Source organism: Triticum dicoccoides, chromosome 5A, assembly GCF_002162155.2.
Source record: "Triticum dicoccoides isolate Atlit2015 ecotype Zavitan chromosome 5A, WEW_v2.0, whole genome shotgun sequence".
Lineage (NCBI taxonomy): Eukaryota > Viridiplantae > Streptophyta > Magnoliopsida > Poales > Poaceae > Triticum > Triticum dicoccoides.
Genome location: NC_041388.1, coordinates 365,389,487 through 365,396,628, shown reverse-complemented (window position 1 = coordinate 365,396,628; position 7,142 = coordinate 365,389,487). Strand labels below are relative to the sequence as shown.

The following is a 7,142-nucleotide window of genomic DNA, read 5'->3' as shown; positions in this document are numbered from 1 at the left end:
CCCAAAGTCCGCAGCTAAGGAAAGCCCCTTCTTCATAAGATCAAGAAAGTACGAGCGTCTTTCGAAGATTGGAAAATCTCCCATACTTGGAGAGAAGCAAACCAACCGGCCGATTTGCAATTGACTATGCTTAGTAGTTGACATCTTTGGTCTTCACATTTTCCCTTCCATTTTGTAAAGTTAGTAGAAGAGGATAGATCCGGTAAATTGACGAATGTCAATCTTCATTTTTGTAGATTAATACACTGGTAGGGGTCGATCTGGCAAATCCTAAAGCTGACCCCCGAACAGCTGCCGGACTGCTCTACTGATCTTCTCTCTCTTCAAAAAAACGGAACCTTCTCAAAGACTCCCTTTGCACTGAGAACACAATTCAGAACCCTCCTTCTCACAAGAAGGAAAACATTGTACGTTGATCGAATCTTCTTTCGCATCCAGAAGAGAGGCTGTGGGCTATCCGAGAGAGTGGTTCAGGTGACTACTGGAGTCATTGATTAAGCAGGTCAGATGGGCTTAGTAGGGCTCGAACCTACAATATCACCGTTATGAGCGGTACGTTTCAACCAATTAAACTATAAGCCCAATCGGATCTCTACATGCCGGGAAGAGCAGACAGAAAGAGGAGACCTTTGCTCTATCTCCTTCTTCCTCTTCCCGGGGCCCCGGAGGGGTTCTTTGGCAAGCCCTATTAAAGAAGCTAAGTGACTTTCGTCACTCAAGTAGTGAGTTTGAGAGTGACCGTTAGGGCGACCACTTGTACTTCTAGGCCTTGGCGACCTATATGTTACGCAACACAGCTTCACTCGATTCAGTAAATCAATAGTTCAAACCAGCCCACTAATAGCTTAGATAGTGGCCCTTCCACTTTGGTATAGTTGACCCTACCTATTGACTCAAGGTTCATAGGAAGGGGGAACCCAGACGTAGTGGGATGTAGGCTTAAGTTGTTTTGGTACTTTTTCACTACGTCTTATTATTTGTTTTGTAACCGGCTTTTCACCGGCAGGTCAGTAGGCCTTTTAGAAGGCGAACAAACGAAAGTTCTCCGCGGGCGCTAGCGCTATCTTGTTCGCTTTTTTCAACTGAAGTCGCGCGTAGCGCCAACTAACTGATAGCTGATAGAGCGCGGAGCCCCTTCTCTAAGCGAGCAGAGCCATTTCTTTCTACTGTCGTCAAAAGAAAAAGAAAAGTACTAAAGGCGAAGGGCATTCTGTTATACAGCTACTTTGGTATAGTTACAAAGGTAACCGGTAGGTGACTGTTGAATCGACAGTAGTTACGAAAGGGGGAAATAGCTCAGTTGGTTAGAGTGCTGGTCTGTCACGCCAGAAGTCGCGGGTTCGAACCCCGTTTTCCCCGCCCGATCTTCCTCTTCCTGCCCGACTCATTTTGAAAACACTGGAAGCTGTTGATCCCAGCGTAGCATTCAAGACAATTGTTCCTTCTTCGGTCTCCCTCCACCCCCTTCGTTTGTTGTGGGTCTCACCGCAGGCACTTACTTAATGAATGAGTGAAGATCTTCCTTCCCCCCTTGTGTCTTACCAAGGACTGAGTTCCCACTTGTGGCGAAAAAAAAAGTATACCATCCCACCTGGCCTAACCCGGGGGGTTAAGGTTCCTCTCGGAGACTGCCAGTCTACAAGAAGCTGGCAGAGCTTTAGCCATTGGACCACATCCATCCATCCTCCTACCTAAAGACGCCTTTTCTTGTTCGTTCTTCGAATTACGCTAGTGGAGACTAATTCCTTCCGGCTAATGAAGATACTACCCCAGTCTTCCCATTCATTCCCAGTGGATCCTTCTTATCCCTTTTCATTGAACGAACCAAGTTCACCTATACGAGAGTGAGGAATAGAAATCCTACAATCAACTTCCCACTTTTGATGTCCCGTTTGACGATTCTGCTGCATCTTTAGAAAAAAAAGGAGAAGGACAGGGGTCGCTAGTCAGAAAAGCTATAACTATCAATTCGAATTCTGAATGAATCAAATCTCCCCAAGTAGGATTCGAACCTACGACCAGTCAGTTAACAGCCGACCGCTCTACCACTGAGCTACTGAGGAAGAACGGACTTAAGGAAGCTGACTCTCGTTCTTTGGCCCAACCAACCGCAGACCGGAAATCCAAAAAGTGCGTCACTTTTTCTCTTTCACATACACCGGGAGAAAGGGTGACGATAGCAATCCCCTTTGCCTCCCCGGCCGGGGCAGGACAAGGGGGGCGGCGGTCAACCATCAACTCTCGATATGCATATTGATCAATCGATCTCCGTGTCCTGCCAGTTCGCTAAGTAGACTCACTCTACGGAGGGGCAACTAAGGTTGGTTCCTGCCAATTCCCTTGCTGATCAGCCTTGGAATTGGCAAGTATGAGAGAGGACTCTCTCTGTCTCTCCGAGTTTCAACTACTAAGTGAAGTTAAGTAGCACTTCCGCTATTCTAAATGTGAATAGATTCCGATCAAGCAAGCAGGAGAAGGTGGTCCTTTCATCTCTCTGTCTGCTCCATGCTCTATAAAGGATCATGAGCAGGTTTAATGCTAGAAAAAACGAGATCTGCCTAATCATTTCGGTAGATGAAGTAGTGGGAGGTCACGAAGGAAGTAAGGGGGCATGTTAAGTTGATAATTTCGAACATTGTAGCATCCTTTTGACGGTTGGGCTTTGAGTTGAGAACTTTTAAGAACTCTTAATATGAAAATACACATTCTAAAATGACGCATCGAGCGAGACCATTCTGTTTCATTGTGAATGAAAGACGTTTTCGACCAACAACATCTACTCATATCCAGCTTCGTGTCATTTTTGAACACTGCGATCAGCAAGCAGCAAGCGGGGGAGAGTCAAGTCAAGTACAACACAGGACTGACGGGGTGGGGCGCGCCAAAGCAACCCGGGACCCCTCCGGGGTCACTACAAAAGCGCTGGCGCCTTCTTTTGAAGGTGAAAAACTACGCTAGCTAAGAAAAAGAAAAGGGCTGCGCTAATGGCAAGGAGCAAGAAAAGGGCAGCTAGCTCGAAATCCGATAAATCGAATACCTCCTGGCTTCAGTTATGAGAGAGAACTCCAAGGCAGGATAAAGACTGAGTTGGATTCAGCCGCGTGGGGAATGAAACAACATTCATGGAATGAGTTGAGGCAAAACCTCCAGCTCTTTTTGAGAGTCAGGGGCTTTAAAAGCGCTTTAAAAAGGGCTGTCTGCATTACTGGATTCACTATATCAAATTGTAGTAAAAACAAGGGGCCACGTAGACTATTCTGAGGTGGTATGCTAAATCCATGATCAAATGATGTAGCTAGTGTGACTAAAGCAGCAGCTATTGGCTTAACTGGTTTTAAACTCTCCCACCCAATAAAGGAATTGATAGACTACCCCGGGCCACGTAGACTATTCCCTTCCACGGACATTCTTTTCTAGAAGGAAAGTAGCAAAGCCGAACGCAAATACACATGCAAATTGCGTCGACTACCTCATCACTGTCCAAAATGGGGGATACCGCTATTCATACATGGATGGACGAGGGACTCCGCTGACAACATCAGTAGATGACTTTTCTCGCGGAATGCTATTAATGTTGGAAAAAAACACAGCTCTCAAACTCACCCTCCGGGTGATAGGTAGAAGCATTAGTACCTAACGGAGCGGTATCTAACCAAAAAGGGAGGTGATGTTCTTTTTAGAAACAGGATGGAGCATGGCTTCCTTTCTTCTTAGATACATTTCATTCATTCCATTTCTCTATAGTTTACACCAGAACATCTTGCTAATCCTGACAGATCTCGAAAAGCGTGGGGGCACTAGAACCAAATCTACATACACATCGAAACTTCCTATCTCAGCCAAGCTAGCACCTTCATCCCACCAATGCATTGTATGACTCTCCACCGCCTTTTCCTCCCTCATGAAATCCTAATTTCCCGCAATGAAATTCGATTTCGTTCATGTCGGCGGTTGGCAAAACGGCCCTGAGATCCGGGACTTGTAAAACATGAGTGCCCAATTTGCTTTTCCGTGCTCCGCCTTAGTGCCCTTATGAAGGCAGCGGGGAGTCCTTAGCCTTTGAACCAAACTCTAGGGAACGCTCAATTGCCTGACGTCTCAACTGCAATGGTGAACTCAGTGACATACACTGAAATGGATTGCATCTATTGTTCCAAACAAGGCTGATATTAGCATAAAAGCCCTTCCATGCAATTTCTTGCTTCGCTCTACAGACGAAAGTGCCGGATAGTCAATGGTAACCAGAAGATCTGTGGTTTTCGAGAGAAGGTAATTGGAAAAACGATTCATTCCTTTGCTTTCTTTCAGATATCTATTCAATAAGATGATCTGACCTTACCTGAAAACTAGATTCATGAAGAAGCCCAAAAAGTGCTGGGCTTAGTGCAGCCCAGTTCCTAGCCAGTGTGGGGTTCTGCCATGGATATTCAGTCCACTCGAGAATTCCATTCATTTTTCAAACGTAACTCGATTGACTCAATTCACAAACGGCAAGGAAGTCAAAAGTGACGCTTACAGGTCGTACGACAATTGCTTCTCTTCCGGGACTACATACATCTTTTCTTTAACAACTACCATACAAGCTATTCGCTTAATACATGCTAGTAGGTAGGCTGGTGGTGGAGTATTTATTTTCGTCTTTTTTTGGTCTGTCTGTATTTCAGTTTTGGGATGGTGCGAATCCATCTATCCACCATTCTTTTATCTTTCAGTAGTGTCAACCTCAGTTCTGGTTCTTTATCTTGGAATACTCTCCGTTGTCCTGGAAGCAATGCTTGAAAGAAAGCGTAAGGAAGCGTCAAATCAGTATGATGTATTGGCAAAGCCAGTAAGAAGGGAATCGAAAGTAGATAGGGACTCCCACTGTAGATGTGGTTTTATACCTTGATGAATTGGTACCTTATAGCATAGCGAATTTACTTTTCTTTCAAAAGGATATATCAACCTGTAGTGAAACCGGGCCACCGAGCTTGCTTTTACCGCTCTTACAGCTCTCTCTCTTCTTTTTTATGGGTAGTTTCGCCAGAAAGAGAAAGAGGAATGTACCCATTTCTATTTATCCATTCTCATAGAAAGTACCAAAAATGTTTTTGAATGTATGGAGCAGGCGTATGAGTTGATATCTTCAAGAGTCAAATCCTTTTCTTGCCCACCCAGCCATAAAAGAAAAAAAATCGTTACGAGCGGTCTTAAACCCTCACCTCAATCTCAAAAATGGAATTGAAAAGCTCCAATTTAAATAATGGTACCGGGGAAATACCCAGGGAAGAATCATTCTTTGAATCATCCAGATCTATCAATTTGTGAATTCAATAAAAAATGGACTGATCCTCGGAATACACCATCATCTTTCGAAGTGCGCAGTCAATATTATATTATATTCAAAGAAACAAGTCAAAGAGTAAAGGCTTCGCCCTTCAATACCACACTTCCAATCGAAATTCCTACGAGATTGACGTTCAAAGAAAAAGACATGGTTTGACCCACTACTATATTCTCTAGCTTCTGTGAAAAGATTGTTGAGGTTTTGATGGATGATTTCTCCGTTTACGGAACTTCTTTTGATGAGTGCTTAAGCAACCTTGATCGAGTTTTGCAGAGATGTGAAGAAACTAATCTTTTCTTGAATTGGGAGAAGTGCCACTTTATGGTTAATGAAGGTATTGTCTCGGGGCATAAAATTTCTGAAAGAGGTATTGAAGTTGATAAAGCTAAGGTTTGATGCTATTGAAAAGATGTCGTGCCCTAAAGACATCAAAGGTATAAGAAGTTTCCTTGGTCACGCCGGTTTTTATAGGAGGTTCATTAAGGACTTCTCTAAAATTTCTAGGCCCCTGACTAATCTCTTACAAAAAGATGTTCCTTTTGTTTTTGATGATGATTGTGTATAAGCATTTGAAATACTTAAGAAAGCTTTGATTTCTGCACCTATTGTTCAGCCTCCTGATTGGAAGTTACCATTTGAAATCATGTGTGACGCTAGTGATTATGCTGTAGGGGCTGTTCTAGGATAAAGAGTTGATAAGAAATTAAATGTTATCCAATATGCTAGTAAAACTATAGACAGTGCCCAGAGAAACTATGCTACTACTGAAAAAGAATTTTTAGCAGTTGTATTTGCTTGTGATAAGTACAGACCTTATATAGTTGATTCTAAAGTAACTGTTCACACTGATCATGCTGCTATTAGATATCTTATGGAAAAGAAAGATGCTAAACCTAGACTTATTAGATGGGTTCTCTTGCTACAAGAATTTGATTTGCATATTATTGATAGAAAGGGAGCTGAGAACCCCGTTGTAGACAACTTGTCTAGGTTAGAGAATGTTCTTGATGACCCACTACCTATTGATGATAGATTTCCTGATGAACAATTAGCTGTGATAAATGCTTCTCGTACCGCTCCATGGTATGCTGATTATGATAATTATATTGTTGCTAAGTTTATACCACCTAGTTTCACATGCCAGCAAAAGAAAAAGTTCTTCTATGATTTAAGACATTACTTCTGGGATGACCCACATTTTTATAAAGAAGGAGTAGATGGTGTTTGTCACACCCTAGTTAGCTATGCATTAGAGTGTTGCATCATGTTCACTTTTTCATCAGAAACCTGAAATGGGGATGACAGAACCCCCAGTCCCCTCTAAAACCAATTAGGGTTTACTAAAAACTTTTTCAATGAACCTGAAATGCCCTTCTAAAATGCCCATCATTTTTGTCTTGGTTCAGAACCTCTGCCAAAAGTGATGCACATTTTCCTAGGCCATCTTAGGGTTTTTGAATTAAATCATAAATAATTGAATTTGGGCATTTAAAATTATATAAAATATTTAAATGCTCAAATATCTCCAAACTAAAATGTTTCATGTTGGAAATAATCCAACTATGGACCAGGAGTAGTTTGGTGATTTTAGGAGTTGCCTAAGTATTTTATTTAATTCAACAAAGTTGCAGAAGTATTAAAAAAACAGAAAACAGAAAGAAATGGAAAAACTTACCTGACGCCTGCTCCCGGCCCACCTGCCGGCCCAGCCCAGCGCCGCTCCAGCGAGCTGCTTGCCGGCCAGGCAGGCAGGCAGGTGCCCGGCGGCGACCGCAGCGCGCGCCACGCACCTGCTCGCCGCCTCGCCGCTCCCCGC

At 43.2% G+C, this 7,142-nt stretch overlaps 2 non-coding genes across 2 annotated transcripts; one reads left to right on the top strand and one right to left on the bottom strand.

Moving 5' to 3' along the window:
• The first annotated feature begins 1,285 nt into the window (after positions 1–1,285).
• On the top strand, positions 1,286–1,359 carry TRNAD-GUC. The gene has a single exon. It is a non-coding gene; the product is annotated as a tRNA-Asp (tRNA).
• Positions 1,360–1,991: 632 nt separating this feature from the next.
• On the bottom strand, positions 1,992–2,063 carry TRNAN-GUU. Its single transcript has one exon. It is a non-coding gene; the product is annotated as a tRNA-Asn (tRNA).
• Positions 2,064–7,142: the final 5,079 nt, after the last annotated feature.